General features: G+C 37.8%; 1 long non-coding RNA gene across 1 annotated transcript; it reads right to left on the reverse strand.

Moving 5' to 3' along the window:
* Nucleotides 1-4789: 4789 nt before the first annotated feature.
* Nucleotides 4790-10143, reverse strand: LOC126215229 (uncharacterized). Its single transcript, XR_007542108.1, has 4 exons — nt 10026-10143; nt 9737-9844; nt 9367-9601; nt 4790-5408 (listed from the first exon to the last, which is right to left on the reverse strand). It is a non-coding gene; the product is annotated as an uncharacterized LOC126215229 (long non-coding RNA).
* Nucleotides 10144-10410: the final 267 nt, after the last annotated feature.

Raw genomic sequence — 10410 nt, forward strand, 5'->3', positions numbered from 1 at the left:
ATCAACACAACCGATTCAATCCCGTGTATAACACGACTGGTAACCAGTACGGCAATCAATCGTACAAGCAGAAGTTTGGAAACGGTTTCAGTCAAAAAGGTTGGCAACAGCAGAGCGGATCGCAATGGAATGCCCCGTACTCGCGCAGCCAACACTCAGATTACGGGCAGCAACAAACAGCTGATAACGCCCACTCATACCAATACAACTCCGCGCCTAGTAAAAATCAAGCGCAGGGAATGTACACAAACACACAGTTTAACGGCAAACCACAGTGTGAAGGTGGATTTCACAGTAACAATTCCGGAAATCATAATAGTAATAAAAATCATCAGACCCCGCGAAGGCATTACAATCCCACTGTATTTTTCGCAAACGCGGAAGACAGTAACATGTATTGGACACCAGAACAAACGCAGAAACATTTTGACACGAGGTTTGTGCATAACAGTAATTTTGTTCCTCAGTGTTCTCACAATGTCAGATTGGTCGAACTTTCTAATGATGAAGGCCAATCAAAACCACACAAGCAGGAAAACTAAGTTCAGCATCTGAAAGCTCCCTAAGTGATGCTGTGAGACAGAATGGGGCTACCACTTCGACGGAGAGACTAACTATGACGTACTTGTACTGAAATAAGGTGTTAACTTATAAAGTAGGCGAAAAGGTCTTGCTAAAAACACACTTTAAACCATCGTTGCTCTTACACAAAAGTCGAAAATGGCAAAGTCTTTTTGAGGGACCTTACGAGATCCTTCGTATACTACACACAGGTTGTTATCTAATTTCTGATCCCGCAAATGGAAAAATAAAAGGGTTATACCATCACTCTGATCTTAAAAAATATCATGCTACAGAATAAGTCAAAAGGAAAGCTTTATAATGGCAAGAGAAGGTTAGCCGCTAGTGACTAAGTGATCAACTGATCTGACTTCGTAAAAAAAAAAGAAAAAAAATGCGTACTTAGAATAAATTACGCGTCAGTGAGTCTATCTTGCTATACAGCAGAGAATTTAAAATATGTTATCTTGAGCCATAATGTAAGTACAGACAAACTGATAAATAATTAAAAAAAAGGTTCTTGTTTAACAAAGAAAGTGATCAACTCCAAGAACTCTAGTTTTAAGATTTAGTTTTAAGGAGATAATATTTAAGAGAGAAAAATGAAATATAAAGCGAAGGATGTGCCTAACAAGCCGGCTTCTGCGATATGAAATGCTAAAGAAGTGAAAATAAAACATAGTATGTAAGCATTTTTTTTTTAAGTTCAAGGAGCAATGATCCAGAAACGAAATTTATTTCCGTCAAGGACAAGGGTCGCTTGACAATTATTGGTTCCTGATCCCACTAAAAAGGAAAACAAGTAACTAGTTTCTAAGTCAGCTATGTCTAGATTAAGTTCCAATGTACATAGAAATCTGGAATAGGTTCATCTCTGCATTAAAATAACGTAGTGTTTACGAAGCATGTGAGTTACTTGTAAGTACCAACATGACCACGAAAGCGCTATCCTTCAGGTAGATAAACAAAGTAGCATTAATTGTAATTGCAATACGCAGGACAGATACATTCAAAGCCATAAGTGAAATAAATACCAAGTATAAGAGCGTAAGTGGCAAGGACAAAGCAATGATGACTTAAGGTCATATATAGAGGTCAATGCAATGTAGCGCAAGCAGGCGTCAAGGCGAGAATAAAATGACGATGAAACCGCCGGCAAAACAAAGTAGCTAGTTTGTAATTGGAGCGCGTACGCAGACGTACGGCGCAAAGGAAAATTAATTTCTAAGTCATAAGGAACAAGGAGTTGTTTGCTAGATTTCTTCTTCTATGTACTATTATATCTATGTCTTTCTTCTGAATTTGTGTAAATATCCTAACCCGCCTAAACCCGTCCCGTAGACTTGACGTCACAGATTGAGAAATGCGGTTGACGTGGAAGGCTGGTTTGGCATACGATTTTCAAAAGGAAACGCGTGAACGAAATCGGGAAAAGCTAGTTTTGAAATGTCTTTATTTTTCCTTTTAAAGTCAATCCGAGACGCAAACCGAGATCGCGATAAGGAATTTGAATATTTTCTTGAATGGTGTTCTGTTCTCATGTGAGAGGGCGATCAAATGTGACTGATTGATCCTCACATCTAGTAAAAAGAGAATTTTTGTTGAAATGACAGTGATAACTTTAATGAATCTAATAAATAGAAAGAACGATTGAAATGAATTAAAATAATAATAATTGCTAACAGAACGGAGAAACTAATGTATTGTGACTGAACTAAAAGCATAATTAGTCTTAGAGAAAGATGATGAACAATGTAAAGCGAAATGTTAAAGATAGTTACCAACAAAGTAACAGAAATTGAAATGGACATGATAAACGAAGCTCTCAATTAGCAAGCTTCAAAGTGAGACAAACTATTTGATTATAAACTGTAAAAAATTGTGTACATAGTAGTGTATAAGTGAAGGCTTAAAATGGTGTGGAAGTCTGCCACAGACACGATGAAGATAAAAAGTGTTAAACGTGCAGATAGGCCGACGGACAATGATAGTCCGGTTGTGTAACCGAAGGCGGTGATGTGATTACGTGCAGTGCATCGGAAACCAAGTGTGTTAGCTGCTTTGCAAAGTGCGAGCGCTAGCCTACCTTAAAATCTTCAAAATCGGCTGGAAAATGTGGAGACAGGGATGGTTTCAATGAAGTCTCCGCACCAGCTCAGCAAACCACAACACCATCGACGCAACGTGTTCACTGAACCGTGCGCGGAAAAGCTGAAGTACCGCGTGGAGGCTAGTGAGCGCCTCGAGTTACGATTCAGCTCTAACAATCAGCCTGTGTCAACGTCCATCGACGCAACAAACGCGTTAAATTTAAAGTGATGTACTTGCACAGCACTCCCGCTGCAGTTCGACGAAACGGACTTTCCATGAAAGCCGCTCCCAAAATAAAAGACTCTTATATGAGTTTACAACATATCACATACTATGCTAATGTTATATCCCGTGGATGAAATGCGAACAGCCAAACCACACGCGAATAGTGACAAAGTCAAATTCCTATGAATCCCAAGTCCTAAAATTATATTTAAGCTTAGTTCTTAGACTAATGGGTATTTATATTTTTTGTTACATGTAACGTGTGTACGTAACGTGCGAGTGAGACTCGCCCGCCAGAGCTGATGAAAAGTTTTCTACTCGGAGACCGCAAAGTAGCGATCCAACTTCTCAAGGCATAAGCTTCACCTGGAGAAGAATCAAATTTTAACTTTCCTGTCAATACACAAACAATGAAAGCGTAAAAATTATAACAACTAGTGAGCAATGGAAAATGGACACGTGTGAGAAATTCCATGTGTGAGAAGTATATGTGTATAAAAATGGACACGTGTGAGAAATTCCATGTGTGAGAACTATGTGTGTATAAAAAGATGAATCCTATGTGTTTTCTTTCAGGAGCAAAGAGCCTATGAGCTCTGGACAATAACTTGAGGCCACAAAGATGGTCGGTATGAACTGTGTAAAAAAAAAAGGACTGTAATGAGTATAATGTATAATGTCCATCGTAAACTTCGTAGATTTACTCTCTTAGTTTTTAAATTTTTTGTGTATCTTTACCTTAAGAACTGACTTTGTCTATGAATGAGAGATCACCATATTTGTGTAATCCTAATAATCAAATGACAGGAATACTGTGTTTGATCAATGTAAATCTGTAAAGTACTCAATCCCATAATGTTAACGGCGACATGTGAATCTTGGTAATCTCCTTGATTTCCAAGATACCCATGGAAGGCAATGTAACATTATGTGATTGCCTTATCATTTTAAATCATTCATTAATCGAGCAGTCGCTCGGCAACAGCTACAGTTAGCAAATAATGTTGCGAAAATGTAAAAGGTGAACGACCTGTGATGTAACTTGTTTATTGTCGAAGCGCCGTCAGAGATACTGTGAGTTATTGACTTTGAAAACCGCGGTGCGAAACACGGACAGAAGAACATTTTTACACATTTTGTTTAGAGGTACGAGATATTCTCGATGAACAGTTACTCATTCTTCTCTTGTCTCCTGTAACTTGTGTCGGTCGCGCATGTCTTGCCGCCGTATTATTATTGTCAAAATTAATATTGTTCTAGTGTAAAGTAAATGTGTAATACTAAAAGTGCCTAGCAGCAGATTTATTGTGCGACGTGTATGTGAAAACGTCAAAGGAATTGTTTTCATTAAGAGAAGTGCCAGTCAAAACGGCATCCATGTTAAATCCGTCATTGCAGTGTAAGTTTGTCTATTACTTGCCATAAATTCAGAGTTAAATGGAACTGGTGTATGGACTATTCATTTACTATACAATCTACGTCTCACTTCTTCATGAAATTATTTAATTTTCTATATGTTTCTGCCAAATAGAGAGTTCACAGTCACGAATTCTTTCGTCGAGTTCGGACGGAAGTTGCATGCGGCGAAATATTTTCTCCGCACCATATTCTACTGGTAAATGCATGATAAACTACGGTCCCTTAGGAAATTTATGTTGAGCTATCCAAAAATAATTATATTTTGAACAGGCATTTACTCTCCTCTGCAATGCAACTTCAGACTGATCAGACGATCCAACAAGAAACAGCCGCACACGGTCGGCGTTCGCAAATATGTTTCCACCGCTGATTATAGCTATATGTTACAGCACGAAAGTAACATATTGTTATAATTAGAGACTACGAACGGGGACATTTATAACTGTATGTTTATGTATACACATTACGTAAACATATTGTTATAAACCTTACCCTAGTCGTTACGCCATGTAACCAGCTAATATTATACTATTATACTTTAATTCTATTGAGTGTCACATAAAATTCTGATTTCTTTTTCCATTGATTACTCTCAGACTGGGTCCCACCGAGGTGAATGACTGCAAGTGCAATACCTGGTATCATAACCTACATCATCATACAGATGGTTTCACAAAAAGTCTATCTCACCACTGAGGATCTCTCCTTTTAAGTGCTCATCTACCGCTGAATGCCCCTATTACACAGTGATGGGGCACCTTTACTCTTTCTGCTGTTCACTGTACATTTCAACTAATTTAATAATGGGCAATTGTTTCAAAAATTCAATACTCATGCTGACACTTTACAACTGCTTATGACCAATTTACGCTTGTGCTGTATAGCCATAGCTACTAACTAAACGTTTGTAGAACATTTACTCTATTGACAGGGCACTCATCAGTGAAGCCGCAATGTGTGGAGGAATGCAGATAGTCCCTCCATAAGCACCAAGATGCCCACGGTAAGCACTGCCCAGAAGGCAAATACCAGCCGTAGGGCAAAGCCTCCAGTCCAGCCCTCCACTACCAGTCCATTCTTCATCACCATACTCCACAGCACCTCAGACACCTCTGGAAAACCATTTCAACACATGGAGTAAGCAATCTACTGGACATAAAATACCTGAAGACAAAGGGCAAGAACTTACTGAGAACAATGCACAGAATCTCTAACAAATAAAAAAAAGGTACAATGAACTGTTTATACTATTCATCCCATGTTGTACAGATTTTATGAAATTATTAAATATGATAGATAATACTGAACAAAGCACAACACTTCCAATTACAATTATGCCTAAGTTTTCATACTACAGTTTTTGCTCTCACAGTACAGTACTATCATTTGTGGTTCAGTAAGCATGTGTCTTATGTGATTTATATGGGGTGACTTGGGCCTCTGTATCAAAACTACCTAAAATATAAAAAACTGTCAGAAATGAATATTTAATTCTTAACTGCGAAAACACCTAACTGCAGCAAGCTGAGCTCTCAGTAGTTCAAAATGACGTCTTCCTTTCTTGATACACATATCACAGTCTTGTATTAGACAATATTCCGACAGGACAGAACTCCGAGTTCAAAATCACCTAACTGCATTACTTGAACAAGTTTCTTGACAATGTGTAACTGCTGCATCAACAAATTCCACAACGTGTTATTCAAAGCTGGTGGGTTCTTATTAATAAATCTGTTCCCTAGAAAACTGACACTATCTCCTCAAATGCTGCTGTGCAAGTAATTCTTTGCTGAGAACCTGAGCTGTGTCCGTGGCATTATTTATCTGCACCATTACTAAATTTTCATGTCACTCTATGAAAGAAATCAAAGAAAATTCTGGGAGATGAGTAACACTACAAGATGACCTAATAACAATGCTATAGCTTATACAATCATGATCGTCCTGGCTGGAACACCTCTAATGTTATCATGACAGGTACCAAATGGATGTTTTCCTCTTGCCTCTGCCTTTTCCCTGACCTGCTAACTGCATCCATTTTTCACGTCATCCAGCAATCCAGATTGTCATTGTTCTCCCCCTCCCTTACTTACTGTATTTCTTTTCATGACTTTATTGCATTTAATTTTTCTACAATATATACATTCTAGCCGAGATATTTTCCTTATATCATTCCATACCTTTTCTTTCCTCTTCTATTCCTAGAAGCACTTCATCCATCATTGTCACTCCATTTCACTTTATGTATTTTTTCCACTACCATATTTCAAAACCACCACAGGATTATTCCTATCTCTTTCTTTCTGACTGTCCGCAATTCATTGCTTTATAATACTACACTCCCGACATGAACTTCTGAAAATTTACATGTAAGGCTGTGAGAGCTGGCATGAGTCATGCTCCGATATCTCAATAACAAAGGACTTTCCCACAACAAGCATAGTTCCGTGGTTTTAATCAGTCAGGTTGTTCCAGCAATATCCTTGTCTACCACCTCTCATATATTTCCTCACTGACAATTTTCTGTGCTTGTTCTTGCTTTTATACAGCCCCTTTATCGCTCTTTTGTCCTTCCAGTCTGCAACTACATCTTCCAAGGTGTTCAAGGGAATACGTTAGTCAACCCAATCAAACACCTTTCCTCAATAAATAAAACATTAAAATTTAGCATTCAGGTAACTGATTTTTCAGATAACTCAACATTTACAGTAACGTACTGTACTATGTGTTATATCACATATTGCAAACCTACTGTTATAGCTTGGTATTTACGTAACCTCTAGAATCATCATATGATCACCATACTTTTAACAAGTGAAAAAGGCCACATCAGCTCAACTGCAAGACAATTTTTGAAACACAATGGATGTTCCATGAAGGATTAATGTGGTAAACCACAATAACTGGCAAAATGAGACCTTCAAAGGAGAAATTCCAGTCACAGCATTTCTAATGTATATCCCCAGGGTGACGGACGAAATCCGCCACATTCTTTGAAAGCACAGCATCGAGATAGTGTAGATACTCACCGAAATAAAATTAGTGAGTGCTTCAGATCAACCAAAGACAAATGGCACCCCTCTCAATGCATCAGCAGATTACACTTGCTGTATACACTGAGACGACAGAAGTCACGGGGCAATGGTGTGCACATATACAGACGGCAGCAGTACCACATACAGGAGGTGCAAAAGGCCAGTGCATTGGTGGGGCCATCATTTGTACTCGGGTGATTCTTGTTAGAAACATGTCCAATGTGATTACAGCTGCATGACAAGAATTAAACTCTGAACACGGGGCTGTAATTGGAGCTAGACACATTTCTGCCAACAGAGGCACAGGACCTTAAAATGAAGTATTTCATTTTTATTTCATATTTGATTTATTAAAATAATGCTTCAACATTTGCCAATTAACATTTCTATTAAATTTGAAATTAAATTGAAAGTAACGGTACTGACCAAATTCCACAATCTGTATTAAATACTTTAACAAAATTAGATACCTTTTTTGATTTAATTTTGTTAAAATTAAACATGGAAAAGAATGAGTTAATGGAGTTTAATACAAAACAAGCAAAATTATATCTAGGACAGTCACAGAAACCAGGATTTGCTGGAAGCTAACTATGTGAGATTCCTAGGAATGCAACTAGATAAAAATCTATCATGGGGATCACATATACAGTATCTTGCAAATAAATTAAATGGCCTAGCATTTGCAATGAAGATATTGTAAAATGATACCAGTATGGGTCCCAAGAAAAGTAGTATATCACAGCTACTTTGGGTTGGTAGGAAGGTATGGAATTTTATTTTGTGTTAACTCAAACAATGTGTGTCTAATACTAAAACTTCAGAAAACCATAATTACAAATACGAACAATGTAGAGCGAAGAAAATCATGCCAACCACTCCTAACAATTCTTAGCATATTAAGTGTTCCCTCACTGTACATATGAGCTGATTATCTTTGTACACAGTACCCCTGATTTATTTGTAGCAAATCATTTTCAACATGATTGCAACACCAGAAATCAAAATAATTTTGTGCCCACCGATCATTTAAAACTGTGTGCTCAAACTCCATGAAAATTTATAACAAAGTTAAAGGATGAGAATTGCTCAGCATAAATTTAAAACACTGAAAAACCTAATATGAGAAACTAGTGCAAAATGTTGCTATTCATTAGAAGAATTCATAAATGACAATCTAAAAATTTGCTAAGTACTTAGGACTTAATAATTTTTCTTCAAAAGTAACAAACTTTTAAAAATTAATTGCTTAATTAATTATTCAGTACCATATATTACTGATATTACAAGGAAAAGTATAAACCAGTTTTTGTGTTTTGACAAATCTCCTGTACATTAAGTCAATAGCTTGTAACTGCAGGTTAAGAGACAATAAACTTCTATTCTATAATAAATATGGAATTTTTAGAAAGTAAGGAAAAATTGTTTCCCATCCAGTGAGTCTGTGCTTAGCTTGGTGGCTTTGTGGAAAAGCTCAACATGTAGAACTCCAAAACACACAACTCTGAAGTGATGTATTGTTCTGCTTAAGGAATTTACATCCCAACACTGACTTTCAGTCCCCTCTTAAGTTACAAAAATGCCAAGTTAATGATATCATCTGGTGAAATAAGCAAGGTGCTCCCTCACCAATATGCACTTCAATGGGGAAGGCATTATGCATCTCATCTCTGGCCGTGCGGTTAAAGGCGCTGCAGTCTGGAACCGCAAGACCGCTACGGTCGCAGGTTCGAATCCTGCCTCGGGCATGGATGTTTGTGATGTCCTTAGGTTAGTTAGGTTTAACTAGTTCTAAGTTCTAGGGGACTAATGACCTCAGCAGTTGAGTCCCATAGTGCTCAGAGCCATTTGAACCAACCATCTCATCTCATAGGTGACAATGTGAAGTGAAGGACCTCTAATTAGACTAAGTGCCACCAAAGTTTATTACTTTCAGTGGCACCTCTATGAAATATAATTTCTCCTACTCTATATTTAAAATATATTGCCATAGTGAAATAAATTATTTGAAAAAAAGTAAAAGATAGCAACTTACGGACGTGCGCCAGTGACAGTGCCCAAAGTCACAGATAAGAGGCAGTGTGAGAGACAGAGCCTAGCACGTACTCTATCGTGTGGATGCCCTGATGGATGAAGATTTCTCCAAGGTTGTGGTCTTCACTGCTCCGTGGTGCGGGAGCCCCATCTGCACTGTCCTTGTGTGCTGTCCCTGACATCGATCCCACCTCCGCATCCATGCCGTTCTCTGCAGGTACGAGATGGCTTGAAAGCTGGGGAAAGTCAGAAGATTGTGTGTTAAATGAAAGAGCAAACTGACTCAACACAGTATCATCTCCTGAGAGATATTTACCCTCCAATGTGTCAAACGCCTCAAAACATTGCAGGGGGTATAGATTATTACTTACCGTTTGGTGGACTTTGCAGTGCCTCATTATCAAAACAATGGGTTTTGCAAGAAGCATCCAAGCAACACACAGTAGAGCAAGAACAACAAAGAACCTCTGCAAGCCTTTCTGCAATACAGAAGAAAGAAGAAATTGCATATACTAAAAGTAACGGAAAAATGCGAAACTGGTGAAATTAATTTCCAGGGCTTGTTTGAAAACACAGATTAATTCTATTTGAGGTAAGACTGAAGATAATGTAGAGTGAAACCAAACAAATTCAATGAAACTTTTTTCCACTCTTGCTCACCTGTCCACTATACATGAACTCATCACAACCTTTGGGAGGAACACTACCTTTGAACAATACCATATTGATGAAAGTGATTAACATTGATGGAGCACACGCAGGGCCTGCTGTGAAACCTGAAAAAGGAAAGGTTGTGTTTAATCATCTATCAAATCACAAGCTATAAATTTATTCTAATGCTCCGAAAGTGAAAACCAAGACAACTTTAACAAAACCTCCACTGTAATCACAAATGCTGTCTACTATAGTAGAATTTCGAAATGTCCAAAATTTAATTATCACTTACCAAATGTCAGTCCATAATTCACCCATTTGACTAACATCAAGATACACATGTAGAGGAACAAGAAGATCAAAAAGTTATCTGTGGGACGAACTCACATAT

Source organism: Schistocerca nitens, chromosome 12 (assembly GCF_023898315.1).
Source record: "Schistocerca nitens isolate TAMUIC-IGC-003100 chromosome 12, iqSchNite1.1, whole genome shotgun sequence".
NCBI classification, from domain to species: Eukaryota; Metazoa; Arthropoda; class Insecta; order Orthoptera; family Acrididae; genus Schistocerca; species Schistocerca nitens.